At 45.8% G+C, this 19,374-nt stretch overlaps 1 protein-coding gene and 1 long non-coding RNA gene across 2 annotated transcripts in view; one reads left to right on the forward strand and one right to left on the reverse strand.

Moving 5' to 3' along the window:
* LOC132218775 (WAP four-disulfide core domain protein 18-like) overlaps nucleotides 1-7,639 on the reverse strand; it is a 46,577-nt gene extending 38,938 nt beyond the window's left edge. Inside the window, exon 1 of the transcript XR_009449266.1 lies at nucleotides 7,527-7,639. The gene's annotated coding sequence lies outside the window, so the exon portion shown is untranslated. The remainder of the gene's footprint in view (nucleotides 1-7,526) is intronic.
* Nucleotides 1-19,374, forward strand: part of LOC132218786 (uncharacterized) — a 449,343-nt gene that overhangs the window by 275,781 nt on the left and 154,188 nt on the right. The window lies entirely within an intron of this gene.

A 19,374-nucleotide genomic window follows, 5' to 3' on the forward strand; every position in this document is an offset into this window, starting at 1 on the left:
CGACCAGACAACCGAATGCCCATTTGCTATGATGAGCACTGACCACCAGGGGGCAGACATTCTATGCAGGAGCTGCCCCCTGGTGGTCAGTGCACTCCCACAGAGGGAGCAACATTCATACCACCATTCATACCCCAGGAGCCCACCAGCCCTACAGCAGCCACTCATTCCCTCAGTAGTCCTGTAGGTCCAACCTCCAGAGAACAGCCAGGCACTGAAGGACCAGTGCCGCCAGCAGGTTCCTGACAGCACTGTCAGCCTCTGGGAAGTTGGCCTGGGGAACTGTGGCCACTTCCGCTCCCTAGAAGTTCTGCAAGGAAGAAACAATATAAAAGGGGCTGCCAAGTGGCTCCAGACAACCAGCAGGAACATCAGTGGGGGAGAGTCGGGGAGGACAGATCCTGATCCTTGGCCAGCAATGGTGTCCCACAGCCCGCCTGGAGGGCCGATCACATCCAGGCCCCTGCCTCCTCCTCAGGACGGGTCTCAGACGCAGGGCTCATGCGAGCTCACTGCAGCAGCGCAAGCCTCTCCAGATTGGGACTGACTGGGAGAGAGACTGTGGCAGGCGCAGGGGCTGGGATGAGCAGGAGTGGCAGGTGGCGTTGGACTGCGGGTTTTGTACCGATTCCCGCAGACCGTGCAGAGAAACCCCACCGGTGCACCGGGCCTCTAGTATTATAACTATGGGTGGTGACAGGTGGCTTCTGAAAATATCAGGGGGACACTCTGTAAAGTATATGATTGTCCAATCACTATGCTGTGCACTTGAACCCATTGTACAATAATGCTGAAAGTAAAGTGTAATTGTAAAAGTAAAAATAAGTAAATTGAAATTTTTAAAAAGACTTACCTATTGGAATCATGGGGGAGCAGACGTGACCACAGGCCTCCCTGATGCACTGTTCTCCTTGCCCACAGTCCCTGCCTGTTCTGCATTGGTGCTCACAGATGCCTGAGGAAAGACTAGTTAAAAGCTTTTAAGTCTGACACTTGAAGAATAAAATTTTAAATGCCTATACAGTGTCATCCAAAAGCCCATCAATTACCTAAGTATAAATCTAACAAATTATATTCAGAAAACTACATAATATTACTAAGAAAATATTTGAAAAGATCTTAATAAACGGAGTCATATACTGTCTTCATGGATTAGAAGATTCACAATCATGAACATATGAGTTTTCCCGAAATTGAAATTTAATATAATTCCAATGAAAATCTTAGAAGGATTTTTAAATGAAAATTCATAAACTAATACTAAAACTTACATGAAAGTCCTAAAAATCAAGAATAATCAGGACAATTTTTCCTTTTTTTTTCAGTTACAGTTGACATACAATATTATATTAGTTTCAGATGTACAACATCGTGATTAGACATTTATATAACTTATAAAGTGTTCACCCTGAATCAAGACAATCTAGAGCAAAGTTGTTGGGGTTAGGGGGCAGAGAAGGAGTGGAAGGAAAAGATGAAATTAGCTAATTTTATTATGACTATTACTCACAGTAGTTCACTTATAGATAATCATCCACACAAAAAAAGAAAGGAGCAAAGGTAATACTTAAAGGTGTTAGTATAAGATAACTATTACAACAAAAATATAAACCTTTCTAAATACAAATCATATAGTAAGAGAAAGAGAAAGGGAGACAGATTCCACCACTAAAATAGGTTACACAGTGAAAGATCATCTAGCTAATAAAGAGGAAATAAAACTATAACAGTAAAAAGGTATGATAAATAACCCAATTAAGCCGAAACCGGTTTGGCTCAGTGGATAGAGCGTCGGCCTGCGGACTGAAGGGTCCCGGGTTCGATTCTGGTCAAGGGAATGTACCTGGGTTGCGGGCACATCCCCAGTGGGAGATGTGCGGGAGGCGGCTGATCGATGTTTCTCTCTCATCGATGTTTCTAACTCTCTGTCTCTCTCCCTTCCTCTCTGTAAAAAATCAATAAAATATATTTTAAAAAAAATAACCCAATTAAAAGGAATTCTTATCTGTTAGAGATACATACAGAAATAATCTATAATAATAAAAGCATAATATGATAACTAGACCAGATAATCCTTCCTGGTGACCTTCCGGGCAAAGCCAGGGCTACGAGGGAAGCCCGGGTCCCGGAGCCAGAGGGAAGTCAGTGCTGGCAGCCGGGGGAAGGAAGGCCTACTCTTGCACGAATTTTGTGCATCAGGGCTCTAGTATGTAATGAAATAATGTCCGGAATTTTCTTCAAAATAGCATGAGATGAGGGAGAATGAATGGGATTATCAAAGAAAAATGATTACATATTAACAGTGGTTGAAGCTGGGTGATGGGTATATGGTATATCATTATACTATTCTATCTACTTTGTATATATTTACATTTTCCCATAATAAAAAGTTTAAAAATAAACTATTAATCCTTACAAACAACACTCTATTAATTAATCTTGGATTAAAATAGAACGTGTCAAATTTCTCCCAGGTCCAGTAAGGACTGTGCCCCAGAAAGTATATCTCAGTGAGAAAGTTCTCGTGAAATATAATAGTACATTTTGCAACTCCATAGCCAACATTCCCATTCTGATCTACTCAGTTTCCACACAGCCTGTCCAAACAGCTCGTGCTGCATCTATGCCTCACACACTGAGATTTGGTTAAATGATTATTTGGAGAAAGAAGCTGGAAATAAGCTAACTTTCTGTGTAAACTGGGCTGGGAGAGCTGTTAAGTACAATGGTGGACTGGTTTTTATAGGTTTATTGGTTCTATGGGTGTCATTTTTTGTTTTCTCAATCACTTTGCAAGGAGTGGATATGACTTCCAAGAGAATAAAGCTTTCGGTTCATTCCGTCGAAAGGCCCTTTGTAGGATTTGTAATTTTTTTCTCAAAGTCAAGGGCTCAATGGGAATTAAGAAACAAACTTTGTCCTGATCAGTGTGGCTCAGTGGTTAAGCATCGACCTAGGAGCCAGGAGGACACGATTTCTTTTCCTGGTCAGGGCACATGCCCAGGTTATGGGCTGGATCCCCAGTGCGAGGCTGTGCAGGACGCAGCCAATAGATGATTCTCTCTCATTGTTGATGTTTCTATCTCTCTCTCCCTTTCCCTTCCTATCTAAAGCGAATGAAAATATATATTTTTTAAAAGAAACAAACTATGAAAGTCCTTGCCTCCAGGGATACCTTCCTACACCATCTGTTCACAGACTTCCAGAAGAGCAAAAACCAGAGCAAGGGGAGCAGCCCTAGTAAGCAGACCTTATGCATGTGCTACACCTTGAGTGTGCTCTGGACCTTGGCATTTCAGTAAGGTAAATAAATAATCACAGAAAAAAGAGCACTTGAAAAAGTCTTTCTCAATACAGGCTTTTACATGACTTCCTTGTCTACAGTATGCATGCACAGAGGGTGAGGGAAAAGACTCCAAAGCTACCTGGCCAGGCTGGAGAAAGTCTCAGATTTCTGTGACCCAACTACACACATAGGTACATTTCTGCTGTTTTAGGGAGGTGGGGCCAACTCTACTTCATGGCATAGAATTGGGGAATGATGCGTGGTCAGGAAGCCACACACAGGCTGTACATGAGAGAGGCAGCCAGCCCAGAGGTGATGAAGAGCTTTGGCTGACTGAAAAATGCCTACCAAATATATACATATAATTCTTCATTTCTAAAAATATAAATATGGGTGGGCAGGGGAATCCCAAAGGGTTCTGGGGAAACTTTCCTTTAAAGTTTATAAAGCCAGTTGCAGATGATGGTGGTCAAAGAGAAAAGACCCAATCAGTGCTCTTTTGCTCCACCCTCCCTGTCCTGGTGTTAAATATGAAACATAGATAATCCATATTTGTTTTTCTATTGAGACTATAACACCTGAACAGGAGAGCCCGGCCAGTGAATATATTCCCTCTTTAGGATAGAAGGTCAGCATGGTACAGGGCATGGAGCATTTACCTAAAAGCCAAACAGACATGGAGGAGAAGACTGGCTCCTCTACTCATTAAGAGTGTTGGGCTTCGCTGGTTTTGCTCGGTGGTTGAGCATCGACCTATGTATCAGCTGGTCATGGTTCCATTCCTATAGGAGCACTTGCCCAGGTTGTGGGCTCAGTCCCCAGTGGGGGGCATGTGGAGGCAACCTATTGATGATTCTCTCTCATCAGTGATGTTTCTATTTCACTACCTCACTGCTCTTCTCTCTGAAACCTTTAATAAAAACAAATAATTTAAAAAGGAGTGTAATGTTGGGCAAGTCATTTAGCTACTTGGACACTCTGTCTCTTCATCTATAACATTTACAAAAAATTCTGCTACTGAGATGATATTATAGAGTTGTGGTGAGTGTAAAGTGAGATACTACATGTGAAATTGCCTGTGCATGGTGTGTGTTAATTATCCTTCCCTAACATGTGGCTCCAAACTCTGGGAGACCACAGAGTCTGACACGTCTGCATCCCTACAGAACCTGTATAGACTTCAGGACTAACTAAAGGGCAGTAACATAAGTGGACATTGTAGGATGCCATCCTCAAGTGTCTTTGCAGGGGAAGGTCATACCGTGGCATTCAGAATGGCAGATAGTAGGTGAAATTGTTTGAGAACATGTTGTGGGTGTGCTCATGAGCCCCCAGTAATGACCAAGAGAGACAGAAGCACGGTGGGATTTGGGGTGTGAATGACCAGCCAGTAAAAGAAGATATCAAAGCTAATATGCCCTCATTCCAATGCACAGGCTGGTGAGGCCATGGGTTGCCGGGGTTATAAGATGTGCTAGACGGCAGGGACAAGCAAGCATGGCAGACCAGGACAGAAGGCTACCTGGGGCAATCGAGGTGGAAAAGTGAACAGAGAGCGCTGGGAGATGGAGCTTGTAGGGTCAGCCCAGACCATCGTTTTTGTCAGGGCTTCTTTGGGAGACCCAGGCTTATCCTCTGCCTCAGGAAAACTCTGAATCAAAGACTCCACCCACAGAGCCTATGTCCCAACTTATCCTACCTCCTAACCACTCCCCAGCCCATGCCACTCAAAGCCCCATATCCCAATGGCCAGGTTTGCTCTCATAGTGTTAGGCATCCAGTCCTGCTACATGTCAGTGTATTGACTTAGAAAAGAGTATTTCCAAGTTTGTTTCTGCTCCTACTCCTTCTGAGTCTTGCCCTATTAAAGGCTGCGACTATAGGCCTGTTATGTGCTAGAATTTCATTTTTTTCCTTGACCAAAATCATATTCCCAGAATGCTTGAGAAAATATTATCATGCCCTTTGCCCTGTTTAGATACATGGACATGGAAGGAGGAAAGAAACTAGCTGGCAGACCTTGCCTCTGATCTATCCTGAGTGCCTCGTATTCATGGGCTCAGTACAGGGCACAGAGTCCGTTCTGTTCATCCACAGAGGGTCCACTAGAAAGAATGTCTAAATGGGAAGAATGACACAGTCTCAATAATGCCACAGATAAAATTTATTTTGGACACAAACTCTTCAGAATCAGCCACTCCACCACTTTAGATCTTCATCTTTTGGTACTGCATTTCAAGAGATAGACACTTGCCAGGAATGGTGTGTGGAAAATGTTATGCCAAGCACTGGATCCATGCATTCTTGAGCAATCTTCTGGGGCTGGTCTCCAGGCACGCTCACACCCCACATTCTTATTCCACATGGTCATCAACATGGTTATAAACAGCAGCATTCTTTTAAAATACAAATTTGATCATGACATTTCCTCTGCTCAGAAACCTCCAGCTGTCTACCAAACTCTTTGACAAGGCAGCTCATTCCTTTCTGGACCCTGGCTTGGATAATCCTCTACTGCGATGTTGTAACTTCTACTGACCACAATCTCAATCACTTTCCCATCTCCAGCGTAGGACCCCATTTCCCCATCATCTGTCCCGCCCTTCCTTACTGTGGCAAACTGTATGCCTCCTTTAAGCTCTTCCTTAAATGTTCTCTACTCTCTGACCACCTTCCCAACCTCCACTGATCCACCCACCAAGAAAACCAATAACTCTACCCTGTGCTTCCACAGACCTTAGTAGAAATTTGTGCAAAGCTGTGGTCACCCTGGGTTGTAATTATTTACATAGTCTGTCTCCATGAACTAGCTGTGTTTACCTTTTTATCTCAACTTCAGCACAATGCCTGACTGACACAGGAGATACTCCATAATTGGGGTTCTCTTTCCTTTCCCTCTGCCTCCCAGGATCATCCATTTTCAAGGAAGAGTGAAGCCCCTTTGGTGGGGAAGGGGAAGGAAGGTGACAAACCCTGGGTCAATAATGACCTGTGAATCTAGGATCATGGTTACTTGTCTCAACTCAGTGCCCCCTTGGGGACAGAGACTGGGATAGGGCTTCTCTTCGAGGAGAGGGTCTTAGATAATGCAGCCAGGTGTCCTTCTGCCATTCACTTCCAGCCTCTTTCTCTTGGAGTAACTCAGATTCTTATGTGCAGTTGACATGTGAACATCCATTGGCGCCAGGAAAGTCCACTGGGGAGTAGTTAACACCCATGTCAGCTCTTGACGGATTTATACTCACCACAAAAATAGGAGGTCTGCATGCACTGCCACATCCACTTCTGCAGCATTTCAGGTTGGAGGGACATGTGTAATCTCCTACACATCTTTCAACACAATGCACACCGGGTCCTCTGGGGATCTTGGGGCAGAGTCCAGGTTTGGGTCTCCCTGAAACATAAAACCGTGTTTGTGGAGTCAGGGATAATCACTAACGAGGTATAAAAACTTCTGTTAGAGATCCACGGCCTCACTGCTGGCAGGACTCCCACTTCTTTCATTTCTACCTTTGTACTCCTGGACCCTCCATCAGCCTCAGCAGCTCCACCCTCACTCTGAAGCCCCCATTGTCACAGTCAGGCCCTTAGGAGAATGTTCTCCCGGCTGCAAAGGCTGCCCAGTTCCGCAGGCAAGAAACCTGCTCTGTCATAACCTCTTCTTTCCACCTTATAAGATATTAGAAACATCTCTGATCCCAGACATCCGTCTTTCCACCTCAGACGTACCCCATGTTCATGCCGGAGCTACTCTGTGTTGGAGCCCTACATCCAAGGCACATGTAGAGAGACCCCCAACTTTTAATAAGGCCCAACCTGATCTGATAAGAAGAATGGGGCCCTGGCTGGTGAGGCTCAGTTGGTTGAAGCATCGCCGCACACACTAAAAGTATTGCAGGTTCAATCCCCACTTGGGGCACATATGGTAGGCAACCAATCTATGTTCTCTCTTATCTCTCTTTCTTTCTCTCTCTCTCTCTCTCTCTCTCTCTCTCTCTCTCTCTCTCTCTCTCTCTCTCTCTCTCTCTCTCTCTCTCCAATAAGCATCTCTCGGGCGAGGATTATGAAAGAGAAGAAAAATGGGAAAAGCAGGGTGATCACTCCTGAAGGTTAAAGAAAGTGGGTCTGATCAATGCCATATCTCCACTCTGCAGCCTGTTCCTGTGCCACACCATCCCAGGTAAGAAGCTGGGCTCTGAGCCTCCTCTGCTCTCAGGTAGGACCCTCTCAGCACCCTTACTTGCAGGAGGACGTCTCTGAGCGAAGGCCATCTCCATCCCCAAGATGACAAAAGCCACTAGGACAAAGACTGTGCCTGTCTTCATGTTGGCTTTAGATGTGAATGCACACACTGAGCCCAGCCCCAATATATACCCTCAGTGTACCAGAGAGGAGTGTGGGGTGGGGCAGTAGAACAGGAAATGTACAACATGATCTAGTTACTTTGTTCTATTTCAGAACTGGTTTCTCTCTAATTAGGGTATGTTTTCTTATAGATTCAAATCCAAACGAGAGAGTTCAGGCATTGCTACATCACAACTTGGCACTGTTTTCCTGGTGTCATTAGAAAAAGGTGGCCAAAGAAAATAATTTTCTGTATATAATTTAGAATTGCAGAGTAAGAGCTTAAAACAATGAAGCTACATGCTATTCCACCTGGTGCCTCCTGGAGGTCCGGTTCCAGGAAGATTCAATGTGCTTCTGGGAGAGATGGTGAACGGGTTGTGCCTTGGTCCCTTCCAGGGCTGAGATCCCCAAGTAGGGGTGGAATGAGGACCTCCCCTTCATCAAAGGGTAGGTAGTGAGGTCGCTCATCTGAGGAGATGGATGTTCAAAGATCACAAGCTGGCAGGGCTGTTGGGGATGGAGAGACAGTGTCCACCCCTGATGGCTGGTAGTCTCTGAGCCTACCCTGCTCCATACTGAGAGGTCCCTAGAGAGAGGCCTGTGTGGGTGAGCTACAATGAGCTGAACTACAGGAAAAGACTGTTACAGAATTTCAGAGAAGGGGTATAGAGGTAAAACGCCAATGACTATAGGAATGAAGAGAAGCCTGCTTTGTCCTTGGGGTCAGATCTGGGACAAGCACCTCATGAGCACCTGTGGGGAGGCCAGGGTGAGGTACTCTGAGATCACAGGAACACTAAGCGAGCCAAGAGAGGAGGGCTCAGACCGGCCATCTAGGTAGTTAGCTCACACCCAGCATCTCAGACTCTTTGGAGGCTCAAAGGGTACAGCACCCAGGACCCCTCCATCTGAAGGAGGGACCAGAGTACCTGACCAAAACATGCAGCTCAGTACAGGGTGGAGATCAATTGCCCAAGGCAGCACAGAGCACAACAAGGAGCACAACAAAGAACAAGCCCAAATGCAAATCCGAGGTGTGTGACCAGATGCCAGACTGCTGAGTAGCATGGCCTTGGTGAGTGTGTGGGGCCAAGGTGCACAGCCCCAAAGAACTTGCAGGAGAACCCTACAGAGCACTCTTGGTAAGGGGAGGGCTCCCTAATCCCTCCTTAAAAATGACTTAGACACAACTACTATCACTTAACATCATCTTAAAAAAAAATTATCTCATGTGTTTGGTATGTGTTTTTCTAAGTCTTTTCCTATACTTTACATACACACATATGTATATGCAAATATGTATCTTTGCTGCAGAAATGAAGTTATACTCTATGTATTGTTTTGCTTTATTCAATTAACATTATGTCTTTGTGTTTTTTTTAATATATATTTTTTTTGACTGAGGAAGGGAGACGGAGAGATAAACAGAAACATCAATCATGAGAGAGAACCATGAAGCAGCTGCCTCATGCACGCCGCCTACTGGGGATCGAGCCAGCAACCTGGGCATGTGCCCTGACCAGGAATTGAACCATGACCTCCTGGTTCATAGATCCATGTTCAACCACTGCGCCACACTGGCTGTGCTTAACATTATGTCTTGGAGAGATTTCCATGTTAGAATCCTCCCTTTTAAAGCAACCGTTACCTAATATCCTGTCTAATAATAGACAAACATGGTAATTGACCGTATCTTCGCTACGCCTCCCATTGGCTAATCAGTGAGATATGCAAATGAAGCGCCAACCAAGATGGTGGCTAATTTGCAAACTGCAGGCAGGGTGGGACAGTGTGAGCCCCCAGCACGAGCCGCCATCCAGGCCCCCATGTGCGACCCCAGAAGCCGCCTGCCTGCCACCCGTAATCGGATCCGGTCCCGGGTCCCAGGCCGGCCCTGGAAGCTCCAGAAGCCGCCTGCCTGCCGCCCGTGATCCGATCTGGTCCCAGGCCACAGGCCGGCCCCGAAAGCCCCAGAAGCCACCTGATATGGCAGTAACTCTATCAGTAAGCACTCTGAAAGTCAGTGGCATAAATGCACCAATTAAAAGACAGATTATGAGGGTGAATCAAAAACAAAACCCACTTTAAATATAAAGACACATATAGATTAAATGTAAATGAATTAAGCTGCAGCCTGTTTTGCTCAGTGGATAGAGCATTAGCCCATGGACTGAAGGGTCCCAGGTTAGATTCCAGTCAAGGGCATGTACCTCAGTTGCTGGCTTGATCCCCAGTCCCTATCAAAGCATGTGCAGGAGGCAACCAATCAATGTGTCTCTTCTCCCTTTCCCTTCACTCTCTCTAAAATTCAATGGGAAAATATCCTCGGGTGAAGATTAACAAAAACAAAGTAAATGGATTAAGTAACATTAAAGAGATTATAAGAAAATTATATTCCAAATTTTGTTAGTTGTATAATGGTTATGTTTAAATTATTAACACCTAAGAAATTGGGTGAAGGGTACATATAATATGCTGTAGTATTTTATAGGTTTTTTTACATGTATGAGATTATTTCAAATTAAAATATTAAAAAATTAAAAATTAATAAAATATTTATTGAAATGTATCTGCATTACATGAAAAATCTCCTAATTGCTTCTAGCATAATTTATTAAATTGTGCTAAAATTTACAAGGGTTCAATTAAAAAATATCTGAATTCTAAATGATATAATAGAAAACATATAATAGTGCAGTTATAAGCACTTATCTGAAAATAAAAATTTAAAGAAGGGTTTAGCCAAAGAAAATATATGCACAACCCATGGACACAGACAACAGTATGGTGATGGCCAGAGAGAAGTGGGGGCAAGGGCTGGGTAGAGGGGGCTAAAGGGGGAAATAGGGACATCCTATATCTACACTAATAAAAGAGAAACATGGTAATTGGCGTACAACCGCTACCCTTTTCATTGGCTAATCAGCGAGATATGCAAATTAACTGTCAGCCAAGATGGCGGCTGGCAGCCAGGCAGCTTGAAACTAACATGAGGCTTGCTTGCCTCAGTGACAGAGGAAACCAACGTTCCCCACCTGTGGCTGCAGGCCTCTGAGCAGGCAGTTTAAGAAACATCGTAACAAATACCGCCGGACTTCAGCCAGCAGATTCGCAACATTGTAAGCAAAGGCCAGAAACCTACTTTCAGCTGCAGTGGCCTAAGAGCTGGAGCCAAGCCTCAAGCTAAAGCTGGCCCAGAATAAAAAAAAAAAAAAAGGAGCGGTTGGGAACTTCAGTCACCCCCAGCCTGAAAACAGCCATCATCCCCTCACCCAGGCTGGCCAGGCACCCCAGTGGGGACCCCCACCCTGATCCAGGACACCCTTCAGGGCAAACCAGCTGGCCCCACCCATGCACCAGGCCTCTACCCTATATAGTAAAAGGGTAATATGCCTCCCAGCACCGGGATCAGCAGAGCCGTGAGGCCTCCCGGCACCGGGATCAGCGTGACAGGGGGCAGCGCCCAAACCCCCTGATTGCCCTGCGGCTCTGTGTGTGACCGGGGGTGGGGCCCCAACTACCTGAGCAGCCCTGCTCTGTGCCTGATAGGGGGGAGCTCCCCAACCCCCTCCCCCACGGGCCCTGCTCTGTGTGTGACGGGGTAGAGCCATAACCTCCCCATCGGCCCTGCCCTGAGTGTGAGAGTGGCGGTGTCCCAACCCTCTGATCGGCCCTGCTCTGTGGGTGACAGGGGGCAGTGCCCCAACTCCCCTATCGCCCCTACTCTGTGCGTGACAGGGTGCGGCGCCCCAACCCCCTGATGGGCCCTGCTCTCAACCCCCTGATGGGCCCTGTTCTGTGTGTGATGGGGGCAGCGCCCCAACCCCCTGATTGGCCCTGCTCTGTGCGTGACAGGGGGCGGTGCCCCAACCCCCCAATTGGCCCTACCCTGAGCGTGACTGAGGGTGGCATCACAACCTCCCAATCTGCCCTGCTCTGTGCATGACAGGGGGCGGCGCCCCAACTCCCCAATCGGCCCTGCTCTGAGCCCGACCAGGGGCTGCACCTAGGGATTGGGCCTGCCCTCTGCCACCCAGGAGCAGGCCTAAGCCAGCAGGTCGTTATCTCCCGAGGGGTCCCAGACTGCGAGAGGGCACAGGCCGGGCTGAGGGACCCCCCCTTTCCCCCCGAGTGCACAAATTTTTGTGCACCGGGCCTCTAGTAATAATAATAAAAGGCTAATATGCAAATTGACTGAACGGCAGAATGGCCGGTTACTATGATGGGCACTGGCCACCAGCGGGCAGACGCTCAATGCAGGAGCTGCCCCTGGTGGTCACTGCACTTCCATATGGGGAGTGCCACTCAGCCAGAAGTTGGCTCATGGCTGGCCAGCATAGAGGTGGTGGCAGGAACCTCTCCCACCTCTGTGGCAGCATTAAGAATGTCCAACGAATGGTTTAGGCCCGATCCCTTGGGGGCCTACGCCTTTAGTTGGACATCTCCCAAGGGCTCCCCAGCTGCCAGAAGGATGTCTGCCTGCAAGCTTAGGCCTGATCCCCCGGTTAGTGGGCCTAAGTCAACAGGTGGACATCCCCCAAGGGATCCTGGATGGCAAATGGGCACAGGCCGGGCTGAGGGACCTCCCTCCCACCCCCAGGGCACAAATTTTTGTGCACCGGGCCTCTAGTTCTATTATATAAGTGATTCATAATTTATTTATTTCAATTGCTGAACATTTAGGAGATTTCGGTTTCATTAGCAATTTGCTGCTATATGCATGATATACTTTGCATATGCTTCTTAGTTTATATATGTCAGTATTTCCCCCTGAATAGATGCCTAAACATGGAAATACAAAGGATATGTTTACTGTGGAGTTGGAAGATATTGCCAAATTGTCCTCCAAAAAGGCTGCACCCATTTACACTTCCTGCAGTGAAGGAGGCACCGATTTCCCACATAATGACCTGATGCATTTGCATTCTTGCTTTCCCAAGTTAAAATTTTAAAGCAATATTTCAAGCTGTATATTCCCATATTCCCCTTGGGATGTAACCCAGTTGGGAAGGCAGGGCAAAGAGCACTCAAGACAGTTATGAAAAATATTTAATTAGTGGAAATTACATATGAAAATATAGTCTGGTATGTGCTCCTCTAGCACACGGAGTTCCCAGGATGAAGCAAGGTGGTTATGGCCTCTCCTGGTTGTGCTGATTCTGCAGTTCAAGAATGGGAGCTGCAAGGCTGCCAAGGACGCCTCCCTTCAACAACAGCGATACTGGGCTCCATTAAGCCCGCGGTCACACATCAGGACCTGTGCCTGTGTCACACCTGTCACCTCACCGAAGCCTCCTAAGCTGTGGGGTCGCTTCCATTGGCAACCACAGGTCACACATGAAGGGACTGAGACTGGAAGGAAGCCCATGTTTTGCAAACACTTCGACCCCATCTCAGACCCACCAATGGGGAACTGCCAGTGGGGAAGCTCAGAAAAGCTCCTCAAATGTTTTCATGTACATGAAGTGAGGGCACTTCACCTACCTGATAAAAGCTTTATTTCTGTGAAGAGCTAAACAAAATGTCTCCATAAATAGTTGATTTCTAGTGACATTCACAAAATTAGAAATCTGGCAAGTTCTCAAGACATATTACTACTTGATAATATCCAGGTGTCTGCAACAACCATCAGACATATATAAAAAATTAGCCAAACCGGTTCGGCTCAGTGGATAGACTGTCGACCTGCTGCCTGAAGGGTCCTAGGTTCGATTCCGGTCAAAGGCATATACCTTGGTTGCAGGCACATCCCCAGTGGGAGGTGTGCAGGAGGCAACTGATCAATGTTTCTCTCTCATCGATCTTTCCAACTCTCTATCCCTCTCCCTTCCTCTCTGTAAAAAATCAATAAAAAAATATTTTAAAAAAATTAAGTGAGGAACAGAGGTTCCTCAAAAAATTAAATATAGAATTACCACATAATCCAGCAATTCCACTTCTGGGTATATACCCCAAAGATTTGGAAGCAGGATCTCAAAAAGCTATTTGTACATTCATGTTTATAGCAGCATGATTCATAAGCTAAACATGGAAACAACCCAGTGTCCATTGGCCAATAAATGGATAAGGAACATGTAGTATGTAAATATAAGGGAATATTATTTAGCCTTAAAAGGAAGGACATTCTCCAGTTTGCCACCACATGGGTGAGCCTTAAGGACATCATGTTCAGTGAAATAAGCCAGTCACAAAAAGACAAGTATTGTGTGGTTCCACTTCTATGAAGTACTTAGAGTAGTCAGATCATAGAGACAGAAAGTACAAAGGTAGTTGCCAGGAGCTGGTGGGAGGAGAGAATGGGGCGTTATTGTATAATAGGTATAGAGTTTCACATTTGCAAGATGAAAAGAGTTATGGGGATGGGTGGTGGTGATGGCTACACAACAATATGAGTGAGTTTAATACCTCTGAACTATAGGCTTAAAAATGAATATGATGGGCCCAGGTTGCAGGCTTGATTGCCAGGTGGGGGTGTGCAGGAGACAGCCTATCAATGATTCTCTCTCATTATTGATGTTTTTATCTCCCTCTCCTCCCTTCCTCTCTCAAATCAAGAAAAATATATTTTTTAAAAGATAAATAAATAAAAATGGTTATGATGGTAAATTCTGTTGTGTGTACTTTAACGCAATAAAAAACACATTAATTAAGAAGACTGATTCCAGACATTGGAAATCCCTACATGTCCTCAGTGTACAAAACCTACCCTTCACACAGGTAGCCATTGAGCTTTTTTTTCTATTCTTTTTTTTCAGCCTAGCATATGAGTCCTTGAGGGTGCAGCAGCTTCTGTGTTTGGACTCCTAAATTTGCTAGAATTCCATTTTTTCCTGGAATTTCATATTACAAAGAGTCATTTTCTATCCTTGCCAAATCATTCGAACACCTAACTGGCTGCTCAGTTCACCAGTCCCAGACAATATCTTTTGAAGATAGGAACTCCAGGAAGGGGTGAGCAATTATCAGAGAAAGCTGACCTGTAAGATAAGTCTTCATCTGAGAAATGGACAAAAACTTATACGTTAGACCTGCTGTTTTGGGCACTGGAATGCACTTACACAACTGAGAGGCAATCCTTTCCAGTTCTGGTAAACAGTAAGCACTTGCAAGGAGCCAGCAAGGCAAAGAATATCCCAAGGATTGTGGGTGGACTGGACAAATAATAGATTATGAACGCAAATGGGTTATTTTTAAATTATATGTTGATGCTGTTTTATTTAATACAACTTAATTAATTAATTAAAATAATTTTTTCCCGAGAGAGGGAGAGAAACATTGACGTGAGAGGGAAACATTTGGTTGGTTGCCTCTGGCACGCGCCCACACTGGGGCTGGAGATCACACCCATTCTGCTGATCAGTAGTGAGCCTGGCATCCCTGTGGCTTTGGGAAACTGGGCTGATGTGGGCACACGCTCACCCCCAGTGAGCCAGGCTGTCAGACCTGGGCTTTGGTTCTGGCATGAGGCTCCCAGGCCTGATGGGATGAGATCAGATTCCAGGTATCCTGCTCCCAACTCTTGGATAGAGGATGCTATAACCCCGAATGCACTTATTCTCGGATCCGGAGAGACTGCTTGGAGAATGGGCTCATCTCCTGTGTGATTCCAGAGATTTTCTCACTTTTGGGGAGGAGAGGAACAGATACTCTCTGCTACAGCTTTTGCACAAACACTGACTTCCTGAAGCGTCTGTTTCGTCTCCAGTGGAGTTTCCTTGTTTGAAAGGTGGAGTTTCTTACACAAAGTCATCTGAGAGTCTGATCTGCTCCTTTCAGAGTTTTGTTTATTTCCTTCTTCAGGGCGACATGAATTAAATTCGCTTCACTTAGTGGGGGAAGACGGGAGAGGAGGAGTGGACCCTAAGACTCTTCTTGCTCATCCCACTTCCCATGAGGTCAGCCGCAGAGCAGCGCAGAAAGTGACAATCAGTGGTTTTCTGAGCACTTATGCAATCTGAGGAGTGTCTTATTGTTTATGACATTTTAAAAGGGTCCTTATGAGCCAGTAGGAAATATGAATCTAAAGCCTTACAAATAGGCTGACTAAAGACTACAGGCCTTACAGAGCGAGAACACAAGGTCACCAAATGGCCCACAGCCAAGAAGTGGCAAAGCCTAAAGCCAACAGGATGTGTGCCTGTGCCCAGGCCTCAAGACCTCCACCTCCACAGATGCCAGTGCTCCTCACTGACCCAGGGAACTCAGGGAAGATGCATATCTAGCACCAACACCTCACCTATTTCCTGGCTACCATTTAGTGAGCACTTGGTACGGGCCAGGCACTGGGTTGGGTGCTTAGCACAATCTCATTTAATCCTTAGAAAACACTGTGAGGCAGGAATATCACCCCCACCCCCCTTTATTATTCCCATTTTTGAATGAGACACTGAGGTTGTGGGAGTTAGCATAAAACCAGATTTAGGAAAAGGAGGGGCCAGGGTTTCAATCGGGTCTTTGTGACTTTAAACCTCATTTTGGCTCAGCTGTGGCTCAGTGGTCTACCTATGAACCAGGAGGTCACAGTTCAATTCCCGGTCAGGGCATTTGCCTGGGTTGTGGGGTTGATCTCCAGTGTGGTGCATGCAGGAGGCAGCGAATTGATGATTCTTTCTCATCATTGATATCTCTCTCTCTCTCTCTCTCTCTCTCTCTCTCTCTCTCTCTCTCTCTCTTCCTCTCTGGAATCAATAAATTGTATTAAAAAACCAAAAAACTCCTGTCTCCCAGTCTCTGTGGAGCTAGCAGCCATGCCCACCCATGAACCAGGGCAATGACGGCAGCCCCAGGAATAGCTGTCCCCGGTCAGAAGCCCCCGTGGCCTCCTGTCTCGGTGCCTCAGGATGGGGCTCTGTGAGTCCTGATTAGGGGAAAAAGAGGTGGTTTGGGTGGAAACCTCTTTAGGATAGAGCTTACTTGCTCCCATTGGGCCTCTCAGAGAACAGGAAAAGATGGGTCTGAGCAGGATGAAGTGGTCCCAAGTGGGGAGATTGGCCATGAGAATAAGTCCAAGTATGGCCAGCAGCTATCACACCAGGACACACTTTGTGGTCACTGTATGGCATAGAGTCTATGCAAAGATGCTTGGTGGGGTTTTCCTAAGAGTTCGAATGGTCTGAAGGAAACTACAGAACGATATGGATAATATTCCCTCGCATTTACATTTTTGAAAGAGGCAGCGTGGTGTGCTAGGAAGTGATCCGGCTTCGTAGGTGAAGAGACCTGTCATTTATTAGCTGCGTGATGTGTGATGAGCACATAATCTCTTTGAGACCCAGTTTCTAAGTGCTTGCAAGACAAGTAATTATGCTTGCAAAAAGATGTTATGGACATTAAATGCAATAGTGAGATTTGCACTTTTGCATTTACACCTCTAGCTAGTTCTGCCATGTCGTTCATGCACTGGGTGGTGACAGCCAGCAGATGGCGCAATGGAGCTAACACCATGCCAGGCTTTGCTGCTGAGCCTGTGCTCAGGCTCTGCTTTCCCTGGAGGAGGAGGACTCTGATCTTTAGTGCAAATTGGGACACTGTGGTCACCATGTACAGTGTAATCCAAGGGACTTACGAGGGTAGAGAGGAATCAGGGCAAGGTGAGCAAAGAAAAAAGCATTTGATTCATTCCTCGGTTTCCTCATCTGTAAGATAGAGGCCCCATCAGTAAACCTCTCCAGATTCAGTAAAATAATGTATTTGAAAAGACCTGGCACAGAGACGTTGCCGAATATGTGCTTTTCTCTCTCTTCCCTTTCTGGTGGATGCCGACTCATTGTAAAGGATTATGGAAGCTCTAACCGGTTTGGCTCAGTGGATAGAGTGTCGGCTTGCAGACTGAAAGGTCCCAAGTTAGATTCCGGTCAAGGGCATGTACCTTGGTTGGGGGCACATCCCCAGTGGGGAGTGTGCAGGAGGCAGCTGATTGATGTTTCTCTCTCATCGATGTTTCTAACTATCCCTCTCCCTTCCTCTCTGTAAAAAATCAATAAAATATATTTTTTTTAAAAAGGATTATTGAAGAATTCCCTAAAAACAAGTAAACATTTCATAAATACAATTGAAGTTGTTTTTAAAATGTATGTGATTTAAAAGTGAAAACTCATATAAAATTATGATTGTTGCCAAATAGAGAAAAGTTAAAATATATTCAGTATTTTACAGTTTATCAAACTTTTCTGTAAAAAATACCTCCCTGGACAGGCCTGGATGGAAGGAAGTGAAGATGTACCTATATGGAGGTGGTGGGGGATTGGGTGAAAGAGGTGAAGGGATGAAGAAGTACAAATTGGTAGTTTAAGAATAGTCACAGGGATATAAAGTACAGCATAGAGAAAATAGTCAATAATCTCTCTGTATAAAAGGCTAACATGCAAAGTGTCCCCTTGGGAGTTCGACCATGATACCAGGAGTTCGTTCGCTCTCTATGACATGCGCTCATCACCAGGGGGTGGCATGGAACACGGCAGATGATGTGCAGTGGGCAGCAGTGGGCTATGGTGGGGGCGGGATGAGGGAAGGAAGAGGAGGGGAGGCAGGGAACCTGATCGCTGGCCAGGACTAGGGACCCTACATGTGTATTTGGTACACTGGGCCTCTAGTCTATACTAATAAAAGAGAAAGATGCAAATTGACCATCTCTCTGCGATGCCTACAATCCCCACCCACCAGCTAAGCAGGAGTGAGTATGGAAATTAACTTGACAAACATGGTGGGTTAATTTGCATAAGCAGTTTTCAAGCGTCCCAGGAGGCAACGGCGGCCACGGGCTCCCGGAATCTTTGCCGGCACTGGGAGGCGAGGTCAGCCCCACCAAGGCTGCCTGCTGGCTCCCGGGACCTTCGCTGGAAGAGAGCAGAGTAGGAGAGTGGGCGGAGAGCAGGAGGTTTGGAAGACTTGGCTGAGTAGGAGGCCACTGGACATAGAGCAGAGCGAGAGAGAGGGCGGCTTGGAGGACGTGGCCCCCTCTGTCACGCCAGCTTCTTCATCACCGCTGTGGAAACTGACAGCAGGGAGGAAACTGACAGAATCAGCCAGAATCAACCGTTGGTCAGACAGCTCTCAGCAGCCTGACAGCCAGGACTTTCATTCACTGGCATCTCAGACTGTGACAGTAGAGAGGTGGGACTATGTCTAAAGAACAACTGTTGAAACAACGTAGTTCTGCAGACAAAAGATGCCGGCGTTATCAACAGAAAATGTCTGAGGAGCAAGATGAGTCTAATCTTGAAAGAAGGCAGCACATGCAATAGAATATACCTGAAGACCAGCTATTAGAAAAATATCACTCTGATGCCAAAAAACACTGGCGTCATCAACAGAAAATGTCTAAAGACCCACGTGCCTTTGAAGTTAAAATAAGGCAGTGGCGACAACAGACTATGTCTAGAGAACAGTCATCAACAAGTACTACCAATTCTGGTATGAACTGCCTTCTCAGCAAAAATGTAGTACATGAGGATGCAATTCTCGAACATAGTTGTGGTGGAATGACTGTGAGATGTGAATTTTGCCTATCACTCTATTTCTCTGATGAAAAATCATCCGATGGGAAATCAATGTTGTAGCAAAGGGAAAGTATGTCCAAATGATATACATTTTCCAAATTACCCGGCATATTTAAAAAGATTAATGACAATCAAAGATTCTGATAGTAAAAATTTCATGGAAAATATTCGTTCCATAAATAGTTCTTTTGCTTTTGCTTCCATGGGTGCTAATATTGCCTGGCCATCAAGATATGGGCCATA

This window comes from Myotis daubentonii, chromosome 16 (assembly GCF_963259705.1).
Source record: "Myotis daubentonii chromosome 16, mMyoDau2.1, whole genome shotgun sequence".
Classification (NCBI taxonomy): domain Eukaryota; kingdom Metazoa; phylum Chordata; class Mammalia; order Chiroptera; family Vespertilionidae; genus Myotis; species Myotis daubentonii.